The following is a 13,235-nucleotide window of genomic DNA, read 5'->3' as shown; positions in this document are numbered from 1 at the left end:
CCTAAGGCATTTTCGTCTCATCGCCTTTTCACTGTAAAATGTATACAAATACCTCGCATCAAAACTCGAGTGCAAGTTTTCTTTTTCCTTTTTTTTAACGACGCAAAAAACGTGGTAAACTATTTGACATTAAGAATTTCGCTGATAACGTGACGTACGTTTATCAATAATAGCAATAAATATGACGCATATAATACACGATAAACCTCCCTGGTAAGTAGGAATAACTGATATTTCAAATTGCCAAGTTTTATAGGACGAATTTAATGATGAATGAAAAAATATTTATATGCGAAAAAGCCGCGTGACATTTATTGAAATTTATTATTTCCATTGGCTTACTCTCATTGACAGCAAAAGGATACATAATGTATATTTGATTGATTATCGTTTGACATTTTATTTTTAAAATATTTTTTATTTTTTCCATTTTGCACAAATGTTTCAAAACTATATGTGATTTAATTTTCTATCAGTTTCTTTTCGACTCCGATTATGATTATTTATTTTAGATTTCTCTTATATCATGCTGACTCATTTTTTTTTTTCAAAATCAATTGTACAAAACTGGAACACCAAAGCGAATCACAAAATCCATAATAAACTAAAAAAAAAACCTAAAGATCGATATTTTATAAAAGTCTGCACGTAATATTGTTATTGTTTCGTTGTATTTTTTATTTTGATAAACTACCTTCCTGGAACAATTTTCACAGAAAAAATAAAATAAAATACCATCATAATAAAACCAATTAATTTTTTACTTTTCTTACAGAATACAGATAATTTTAAAATATTGTATATGATAACTTTGTAAGTATGCATACGAAAATATTATTTTTAAATATTTAGATTTCGTGTACCATTTAAAAAGTTTTATGGCGATACAAACTTTATTATTACAAATTAAAAATACACACATTTTTCTGGTAAATTTATAAGTAGATGAATTAAAAAAAAAAAAAGTTGAAGTATCTAAATCAGAACTCCAAAAAAAAGTTTTTTATCTTTTTAATTGTTTGCAGCTATAATAATATGCCCATTATAATGTCTATATGAAGATTTGATTATTTGAAAATAATATAGTAATAAATTATTACTAATAATTAATGTAATTCATTAATGTTTATTTATTTTAAAATTAGATAGTCTGAATATAATATTAAATACTAGATTGAGCATTAGATATATTTCATAATTTTGTAAAATAATTTTTAGGGACTATATTATCCTTTGTGCATACATTTTAATAAACTAGAAACTAACTGTAAAATATTGATTTAAAAAAATTGTCTGTTTAAAAGTTTTTGAAAAAAGATTGGCTTTTATTTTTAAAAATGGTAGACTATGTAAGTATCACTTTGCTGTAGTGTTATACATTCGATGTCGAGTGGGTAACTATTCTAAGTGTGTTAAATTTGAATTCAATAATATTTCATTGTGTATAAAAAATGATTCTAAACAAAAATTATCTGTTATCTTATAGTATTACTATTTCCCAATATTTTTATTTTTATTTTTTATTTTTTTTTTTTTTTGTGATATTTTTTATTAAAACCATTAATTTTACTTTCAGTATTTCGGTAGCTTTATATAACTTTTCTTGAATAATGCAATATTTAATTAATAAAATAATATACATTCATAATATATAATAACATTTTATAAAACTTAAAATTTAGTTTTATCTAATTATAAATACCGTAAAATTTCAAAAATAGTTTCATTGCATATAATAAAATTCGTAATAATATAATATACGTAAAAGTTAAGTTTTTACGAATAATGTTTTTTAATTATAACAAAAAAATTAACATCATTAATTATGATTTAAATAAGTAACTTCATACACATTTGAACTTAAAATGTTTATAAAAAATAGTTATTCTTGTATAGTTTTTAAATTTGTGATTTCAGTTTGAATTACTTATGTTAAATCCTATATAAGATTTTCAAAAATTTTACCTAGGAAATAATCTTTTATCAAAATTTATAAGAAAATTAAAAATTTGGCAAGTATATAAATAGCTTGAAATAAGCTTAAAAACGTTGAAACTTTTATTATATAATTAAAATAATAATCATTTTGAAAAAAATTCAAATATCTACGGTTATTCGTTTTGTAATCTCAACAAAAAATAAAATTCATTTAGAAATAAATAATTATTATACGGATGAAAATAAACTGTTATAAAAATTGGAATTTTAAATGCTCATAAAAATGTATTTTGGCTTACCAATAAAATTAATTTTTTAATCTATAAGTTGAAAAACTTATAAAGAATTTTGTATTCAATTTTAAAATCTTAGTTATAAACAAAACATTTCTTACAAAAATTATGTTTGTATTTTCAGAAATTTCAGAAATTTTGTCAATATTATAAATTTAAGTGCTTATAAAAAAATATTCTAAGAATAAATTTTTAATATTTTTTAACTAGGAAATAAACCACTTATTAAAAATCTTGTATACATTTTTAAGCATTTTTTAAACTTCATAATTTTTATATTGACATTTAAAAATATAAACTTATAAATGTCAAACATTTTAATTGTTTATAAATAGTTCAAAAAAACTCAAATATCTTGAAAATTATACCATTTATAGAAAATTTACCTTTGTGAAAATTTCAAGTTTTTTTACAGTTATTAGTTATTGAACTATAATTAAATAAAAAAATCAATTTAGTCAAAATCTGGTTTAGCATAAGAAATGCCCGTTTTTCTTTAATTTTTGTTTATGTTTCTCATAAAAAGAATACTTGAGATACTTAACTTAAATCTCCTCAAAGTATAAACTAAATTCAATTTTCTTTCCAAAACCTATCACTGAAAATTGAAACAATTTATCGACAACTTAAAGTGCACACATACGCATAAGAAAAAATACACATACATATTATTGTAAAATCAATACATTCATCAGAGTGGAACTACGCTCAGAATCTAAAAAAAGTTAATACCACCAAAAGGTACCTTTAAATATGTAGTTATTATTATTAATTTCTTATTCATGGGTTGTTATTAAAATATGCATAATTCTTTAAACATAATTTAAAAATGGTCATTTGACACTGCGCTTTGAGTTACTAGTATAATATATTATATGACAAGATCGTTGAAAAAGCTTTATTTTTTAAATCTAATCTTATTTAGAGTTTTAAGACATTTATAATTTGAAACTTTTTTGTTCAGGTTTATTCCAAATATTATAAACAAATAATATCTACAAAGAATTTCGACTCTGTGAGTTATTGAATTTTCACCTATGCATCATACAGTTATGCTATTTGATACTTACATTTTTAAATACAACAACCAATTATAATTTCGTGATTAATTATAACCAACAAAATTTAAAGTTAGTAACAAAACAATAAATGTTATTATAATACTTTCAGGTAGATAATAATACAATTATATACAATTATTATTATACATTAATCATTTAATGAATTGTATTTAATCCTTAAAATTATAACTTTAATGTAAATTTAGTTAATTTGTATTTTTAAATACTTGCATTTTTATAAGATTTCAATATATGATAATTATAACATCGATAAAAATCAGATTACTTTACTTACATCTTATATTCGATCCTAATGGCTAATTTTATTATAAAATCAATATTGTTAAACCTATAGATTTTACAATATTTTTTAATTTTATAATTTATTTTATTATTATTATTTATAACTATACAAATCTTTCTTTTTTTTTAATTAGGGATATACTATGCCATTATAGATTATATTATCCGTTCATTGCACCTATAACTAATAGATTTATTAATTTGTCTGTACATCATTAATTTTATATTTTGAATTGAATATAAAAGTTATTGGTTTTATAATAGTGATTTGTCACAATTTCTAAAGTAAAGTTTCTTTATAGGCCAATAACGTTTATATATGTGCACTCGATTGAAAACTTAACCGCTGTATTACTTTAAAAAGGCAAGGTAAATATTGGTTTTATCGTAAGTATACATTATACTTGATTCTTGAAAAAGTGACCAATAATAACAAAACATTTAACGAAATAGAGTAATACAAATATTTTCTTCAAATATTTAATGATTATATTAATTTATTTTCCTATGTATGGATAGATAAAATATGATTTTAAAAATTTAAATATTTTTACGGAGATTATGTAATAACTCAAATATTATATAATATTGAATTATATTTTACAAGCTAAACTTAAAATAATAATTAGAATATTTTATTTTCTTCAATTTAAAGACATAACTACATTAACATTTTATTTTTGGGAATCAATAAAATCGTTATTCACAATTTTTTTATGAGCCATTCAAATGTGTATTATAAAATATGCACTACAGTAAAAAACTTATAATATTTTTAACCACAAGTTACTTTTTTATGTAACACACATTTTTTGTGAGCAAAAACAATAAGTACATGTAGTGAATTCTTAAAACAACGTAACTTAAGGCGACAAAACTGTTTTAAAAAAAAAAAACACGTATAGCTGACGGTGATTAATATAGTAAAGGCTTATTCGACAGCCGAGAATATGCTTTGTTTCGACTGAAGTGCATGGCGTTATGCCTTTTTAATGAGAAATACGCATCATTGAGTCTGAACAGTCAGTAAGTTAATCTTCAGCAAAAATATACACGCTTGAGAATTTAAAAAAGAAACACATACACACATTTTCATTTTATAAAGAACGCGATTGTATATCAACGAATGTTTTAAGGAACATATATGAAAATATCATTAAAATTTAATATAAAAAAAACTAAATTAACAATTTCACGTATCGACATAAAATCATGTATAACAACAAAGTAGTATCGTTATAACAGTTATGAAAAGCACAAAACAATAAGTCCAAGTAAACAATGCATTATACTGTATAATACACTTACTACACAGTTTATATACATAAATATCCCATATTATTACTTAAATTAAGATAACTTAAAATGAAAACGCTCTCGATAATATTATTTTTTAAATTAAAAGTTTTTCATGACATGAAAGAATTATGATTTAATATTATAAATTTAAAATCACTATAAATTAGTCAATACTTATAGAATAAATTTATAAATAAATTCTAACATGTATAAAAATATGTTATTTTATTAAAATAGAATATTTTTCGATACAAAAAATTGTACATATTAATCTGTTGAATTATTATTTTAAATTTTTTTTAGTAATAATTATTATATTTTTGGAGTTTTTACCATAAAGTTTTTTAATTTAAAAGTTTACCTAAAAATACTTTTAAAATAAAACCCACATTTTAATTTGACATGATATTTTTTCATGTGACTAGGGTATTTAGCTTTACGAGTATATGTTTAATAAATTATTTGTATTTAAATGTGGTACATATCATGAATTCTTTATTATTTTAAAAAGAATATTATATCTCAGAATCACAAAAATTCTTAAATATTTAAATATTTTTCTAATATTTTATTAGTTATAAATAATTTATTCTTTATAATTTTATTTAGTAATATAGAACTTGAAATGTATCTATTTAAAATGTCAGTTATTATTTTTTACAGTGAAGCACTATATTGACTTAAATAAAATCAATTTTGAATATTTTTTTTTTCAAATACGCATGTCATTTTTAAAATGATACTTATGCTGTTTGTTTAACATTAATTTAATTATATTTTACGTTTTAAATTGGAACAAATATTTAATTTTACTAAACATTAAATAGTACGTATAATATATAAATATTTTGAATTTAGTTAAGACTTTAAAAATTATAAATTGTATTATAGTTTTTATTAAATATAAAGAATATTTTGTATCGTATAATTAAATACCTATCTATTCGCTATAAATATTTTACTAATTTGAACTGATTATGATGATTGAATTATTTATAGATTATCGTCATATATATATTTTTTTATTATTATTATTATTAATTAAAAATTAAAAGAATTTAGTATAAATTTTATTATAAATATAATAAAACTGTCCAATTTTTTCAACAAAATCGTTTATACGATTATCTATTGTGGACAGTAAGTAAGTTATCATTCCAAAAAACAATACTTTTTTTTTTAATAATTACATTGATTAAACATTGTTCAATCAATGATAATTATTTAATTATATTAGAATTTATATTATATTTTTAGTAAATTTTTAACAATCTGTTTGTTAATATTGAAGGAAAATTAGTTATATCATATGTATTTTAAAACTACAGGTGTAGATTTCTGAAAGGTAAATGTGAAATAAGAAGACAATATTTTGTGATGAGTCATGTATTATGGGTCACATAAAAATGTTTTCTACTAATAATCAATCATTATTTGTTCAAAAAGTTGTGGAATTTCTATAAAACATTCCTTACACGTGTGATGTGCATTATACTGCAAAAATAAAATGTCTTATGATATACCGACTTTTTTTCAATGTAAAATTAATGGAGTGAAGTTATAATTCTCAAAATACAAAAATTTAAGAAAACCGAGAAATGTCCTGACATCAATATTATATACATAACATGAAATATAATAAAATACCAAGTAAAATAAGTTTTTTATCAAGTATTAAAAATAAAAATAATTATTATTTAGATTAATTATTTAATACATAATATGTTATTTTATGCATCTAAATAAATTAAAATATCCAATTAGCTATACACTGATAAAATCCATTTAAAATGCCTGTTAATTTTCTATAATAGTTATAATATTTTATTACTTTATTTTCTAAACATTTTCTTTCCATAAAATCAGCTATAAATTATTATTATTTTTAAAAGCATTATTGATCATAACCACTTTTATTGTATTTATTAATTTTTAGGTTTCTAGTGAAGTGAAAAAATATTTCTTTGCAATATTATTTTTTTATTTTAATGTAGGTAATAATATAACTTGAAAAAATACTTTTAAAGAACCATGAAACTTAGTTCAACATTTTTAAGATTTACAGATAATTTTTTTTTTTTTATCAAATGATAACCTGTAATTGTTTTAAAAATAAAATTTAAAAATGTTTACCTAACTAACATAAAGTAAAATTTTTTTTTTTTTAATTTTATTTAAAAGTATACAAATTAAAAAAACTTACCTATTGAATATTCTACATTTACAGTAATAAACTTACATTTTGAATAAAATAACTGATAATAATATACGTATTAATATTTAGCATCAAAATTAATATGTTAACATTATTGAAGCAATATACAAGTTTTTGGTGATAGTTATTCATAATTGCATCAATAGAATTTAAAAAATCAGTATAACTATTGAAAAAGTAGCTAAATATAGTTATATTACAACTTAGATATTATCATGTAACTAGGATAAACTTTAGGATAAATATATTTTATCAAATGAAATCATGAAAGAGTATAAAACTCAACTGCTCTAGTGACTAGTATCAACAAATATCGAAGTCGATAAGAATAATAGTCAAAACATATTTTCATTTTAGGTTCAAAAAAATGTACGTTTTGTCCCAGCATAATGTTATTACTTATTATAGAAAAACAATTGTTTAATTGATTGTAAATACATAAGCTCATAAAATTTATAAAATGTGTTTAATTATATATTTTATATTATAGCTTATGAATTATGACTTTAAATGTGACTGACATCAAAATGATTTTGACTCTTAACAAAAAAAAAAAAAAAAAAAACAATAAAAGAATGAATTTGAAAAATACTGTTCCATGATACCAATATTGTCCATGCCAATTAGTTGATCGAATAAACAATAAAAATGAAAAAAAAAAAAATGATTGGAAATGGTCAGTTATAAAATGATTGTTAGCATTTGATGAAGCAAAATTAAACGTGATTGGCAGACAAACTATAAATTATCGCACGCATACTTATTATAGCTATTATGATTTTGTAAGTAGTTTGGAACTATAATGTATACCTGCTTTAAATTATGTATAATTCTAAACTCGAAATTCTACATTGAAAAAATATTAGTTCGTGTAAAATAAAAAGACAATAGTTTTCGTTAAATTTCATTGTGTTCTATTGGTTTTATAAGTCTTATTGGAAACCTATAGGATTATATTGAACTTTTGACTCCCTACCCTGACCTCAATAAAATTCTCCTATATCAAAACATCGTTTTATAAGTTTTCCAAAACTTTTATCGCAACTATACCAACTATATATATTATATTATACAGCTGTTTGTTGGTTCGTGCCAGTTTTGGTTTATGGTTTTCTATATATGCCAGAAAATATACCCGAAACATTTGAAACAAGAATACGAGTATTTATATAATAAGGACAAATGTTTTGATTAGTAAAATTAATAATTATATGAATATTTATTACATAAACACTGCAATAGAAAATCACCTGTTAAAAACCACATTAATATTGATGTCTCATAATAAAGAACGGTAATAATTCTAAGTTACTTACTATGATTTATATTATTAGTATACTTGCAAAAAATAGTAATATTATTCAGGATTAAATTTCAAAACGTTATCGATGCATAATTCTATTTTAGGTTCAATTATAGTAAACCGTGTTAATTGATTGTATCGAACATACGAATTAAATTAAATAAATACCAATAAACGTAACATACAGTGTATACTGTACTAAGATTATTAAGTGACATTTCGAGTATATTAAAACTGTATGGAAAAGGAGACTTTATTTAAAATTAACAACACACATCTCAAAAACTGTACAATGTTTTAGGTGATATTTTATGCTTAAAAAAATATTTGTGTGATCATTTTCACATTTTAACATTTTACAATTATATTGTGTTATTAAATTCAGGACATTTTTCTACTATCTTCTCGGACCTCAATTGAAAATATACAAAGATTCGAGTAAATATTTGTGTTTCAATAATATATTTTAGTTTTCAAACTTTTATGTGCATTTGAGTTAGAACCTAAACATTATTTATGATATTTTCCTTGAAGTCAAATAGTTGCAAAAAATTTACCTCTATAATGATATGTCAAGTGGTTTTTGTTTTTGTCGTTTCCCCTGGAGTGGATTTTGGGTAAATATCTAACCTGTGAAATAGGCAAAAATTCGTTCACTTGTCGTATTATGGTTGTTTATTACCTTTATTACGTTCACATTCTATATTATATATTATAAAATAAATAGAGCCATTTTCATTCATGAATACAATTTTCCATTCTAAAAACTATTGTACCCCATATATCGTTAAACTTGTTCAATATATTACTTAAACTAATTATTAACAACGTATTTGTTTATAAATAATTACTCAATCGGTACAATTAAATATAGGTACCTAATATTTAAAGATACAATACGTACAATAGATAATACCGTAGTTATAAATTAAATGAATTCACAAACCATAGAGTTTTATCCCTAGTATATTCAAACAAATACAAATTTGAATTAAGACTTATTTTTATATATTTTAGATGTAAATTCGAAACCAGCGATACAAATATATATACGTATTATGAATTATGATACAGTCAGCGATCCATTTAAGTATTTCCACACTAATTATTTCAAAATCTTAACAATTTTTTAAAAATATATTTTTAATTTGATTTCATTAAAAAAAATTTTTTTATTAAAATATATTTATAAACTGTTATTTAAAAAAATAAGTAATAGCTTAAAAAAAATTAAATAAAATGTTAAAAATAATATCTTATATAATTTCTAATAATAATTTTCAATGATGTTTAATTAATTTTTTGTATGACAATGTCCATTTTTAATTTCATATCTTGAAGCAGAATAATTATCAAAGTATGTATTTGGATATATAAAAATATGAATACCGGCTTAGTAAATAATTAGTTATAAATATTTATATTTTTTAAGATTTGTTGGATGATATAGGATAACACAAGAATAACTCGCAATATATTGGTCCATAACACTGTATGTTTAAACTTAAAATACTAATTATAACTATTAGACTAAATTTGTCAACAATTTGATTTGTAAGTATTGAAATACTCCAGAAAATTTTTTGATTCATATTTTTAAAATAAAATAGTAAATTGAAATTTAAAAAATTAAAAGTTTTAACTTTAATTTGTTCAGCAATTTTGTTTTTCAATGACATCAATTTATCTAAAAATAATATTTATAAAAACTGAAATTTTTTAAGATCATAAATGTAAAATATTTTAAACACTTAAATAGATCACCCCCGCCTTGTATTATAGTAAAAAAATAAAAAAATAAATTATATTTAATACGTAGACATGAATATTTTTCTATTTCTTATAGTAAACCATTTTATGACTGTCGTTCAATATAAATATTAAATAATACATAGACGAATAAAATAGTTTGGTTTTTATCGATTTTCTTCTATAAGCGTAATGTTATTCGTTAAGATGTATACAATATTTATGACGTGTATTTATTAAATAATGTAATATGTAGATAATTTTTTATTGTAATCATAATAAACTAAAATACTATCTACATAATAAACTATAAGGTTAAATACCGTTACGCGCACATATTGTATTTACTTTAAATCAGTTAAGCTTGACGAAGGTATCAAAATAATAATAATAACACGCCTTAATAACAATAGTCAATCTAATAATGATGTTTTTGACAGAAGACTTTAAACTGATTTTTAGTATCTGATTTTCTTAATTTTTTTTTTTTTATTTAGATTTCCCCTATTATTCTTTCTAGTTTTTTTAAGTAAAAGGATTATTTTTTCAGAAAATTTTAACCACTGCCTTTTTAAAACTAGACATAGAGTTTAGATAGTAGTTTGAAAGCTTTAATTTTAGTTTTTTTCAAAAGTAAAAAACCTTCTGAGAATCGTAGAAAATATAAATGAAATTTCAGCTAGCTTTTTCGTACTATCTCTGATCGGTTTCATTAGTAAATAAAATAATTTATTATCATTTTTAAATGCGACACCATTATACACCATAAGTATCTCACTCCAGCTATACTATATTCAGTTTTTTAACTTTTATATTAATTTTAAATGAATTAATATTTCTATAGTCATATAATGTACGTTGATACTTTACTAGTCCTAATTAATAAATAACTAAAATAATAAGATAAGTAATAATTGCACTGACTACAAATCAACTTGGACCATAATTATTATTTGAATTTTAACAAATAGAACGAAATACTCTTTACCCTTTTTCAACGTACAATGTAATAGTAAAAGCATATAATATAAAATTCACACCGAATAAAGAGATTCGGAAAAAATCAGATGAAATTAAATAAGCTCATGAATTATATCGGAATGGTGTTTAAAATTTTAATTGAATTTTATACATTGTCCATAAAAAATTACAATCATATTTTATTATTTGTTTAATTTATAAATAAAAATATCAGAATAATTGTATTATTCATTTTTTTCATTTTTTTTAAATCGTATCTACAAACAACAATTTCATTATTTTTTAGAAAATTAATAATATCTTATAAGGCTATAAGATACAGAATAAGTTTTAAATGTATACTGTTAACTTAATTGTTTTTAATTTATATGAGTATAATAATATATTAATAACGTAATATCACTCAAATTTAGAACATAAACATCTTTATTTTATATTTAAAGATATATATTATAACTATTATTAATTATTAAAATACATTTTTTAATACTATTATACTTACCAATATGATACAGTCTAACATTTAATCTTCAATCTTTTTTTCAGGTTGCAAAAGACTTTTGAATTATTGTTCTTTTCGTGTAGAAATCTCCTTTTCGTTGATATAATATTTTATAAACCTAATAATAACTAGACGTTCGGTCGTTCGATATTGTTTGACACAGATGCAATATAAGTTACTGAGAATTTTTTTCATCTTTTAATTTCTTAGAGATATATGTATGCAATCTATTTGTATATATGTAATTGTAATTTTACGGTAACATGTGTGTATTATAATATAGAACCACACGTAACTTGTGAACGTTGACATTTGATACTAATAAAGTGCATTATATTAATTTCAACTAACTGATATAAAAGTGAGCAAGCGAATACCGCTCTGCTGTTAAGTATGTATCGAGTGAGTTACTGTAATGAATATATTAGACTTGAATTCAACATATCACCAACATAAATTTAAATGTACTCAAATCTTTGATTATTATCATCGATCAAACGAGAATAGAATATTTTTTTATAAAATTTAAATTTATTTTGAAGTATAAATTATAGTTATATTTTAATTTCATACATTTTCTCTCTGTTAAAAAGTTTAAAAAAAAAATCCATATTTAACAACGAGTTATCGTCTTTTGTGAAAAAAAAAAATGTTTGTATGATATAGAAAATAAATAGCTGCTTTAATGGAGATGTTTTTATTTATTTATTGAGAGCAAAGATACTAGTAATCCAATAAGTCGTTTGTATGGAATCACTCAGTTAATTCAATAAATAACAGTAAAGTTAATTTACATTTAAATTATATTAGTTTCTATACCTGTATTTGTATCAAATAAATTGGTACCATTTCAAATACTAGAATATTAACAAAGAAAACAACAATAATTCAATTATCGAAAAGTTTTCTTTTAGTTACTCACGAAATAAGTTGACATTCAAAAATAATGGTGGAGTTATATAAATATAAAATAATCTAAAATATAAAATAATTAAATTATGTATCAATTTAAGATTTAATATTTGAAAAAAATTTAATATTTAACAGGTAAATAGTTTTTCAATATATTGTGAGGCTACTTTAAAAACAATAAATTAATGATAAACTTTCCATTATTTTTTTAAGCTTAAGCTATTATATATTAACATTTTATAAATTTATACCTACAAATAACTTGAAAATGTTTATGATATTTGAATTTTTTTTTTCTTTTGACTTTTTCGTCAATATTTAAACTTCCAGTGGTTATAAAGATTAAAGAAAGTTGTGGCGTTTAATTTTATATTTTTAAATTGCTGTAAGTATATCTTATAAGGTAGCTTATTATAAATTGTCATGATTTTCTACCAAGAATAAAAATGTTTAAGAACATTTATAGAATAAAAACTAAGAAAGTTCAAAATTTTTCAAAATTTATACAGTCAGATTAAAATATTAAATAATAGCCTAAATATTTAAAAAAAAAATTTTATATAGAATATGAAAATTTAAGTAATAACTGGTTATTTTACAAATAATATAATTTTTAATAGTACCAAAATAACCAAAAACATTTGAAGATAATCCATTATTATGCGTACTATTAACTATA

The sequence above is a fragment of the Melanaphis sacchari genome, unplaced genomic scaffold (assembly GCF_002803265.2).
Source record: "Melanaphis sacchari strain LSU unplaced genomic scaffold, SCAv2.0 Contig1_pilon_pilon, whole genome shotgun sequence".
Lineage (NCBI taxonomy): Eukaryota > Metazoa > Arthropoda > Insecta > Hemiptera > Aphididae > Melanaphis > Melanaphis sacchari.
The sequence above is the reverse complement of the archived record's forward strand: the minus strand, read 5'-3'. Positions refer to the sequence as shown.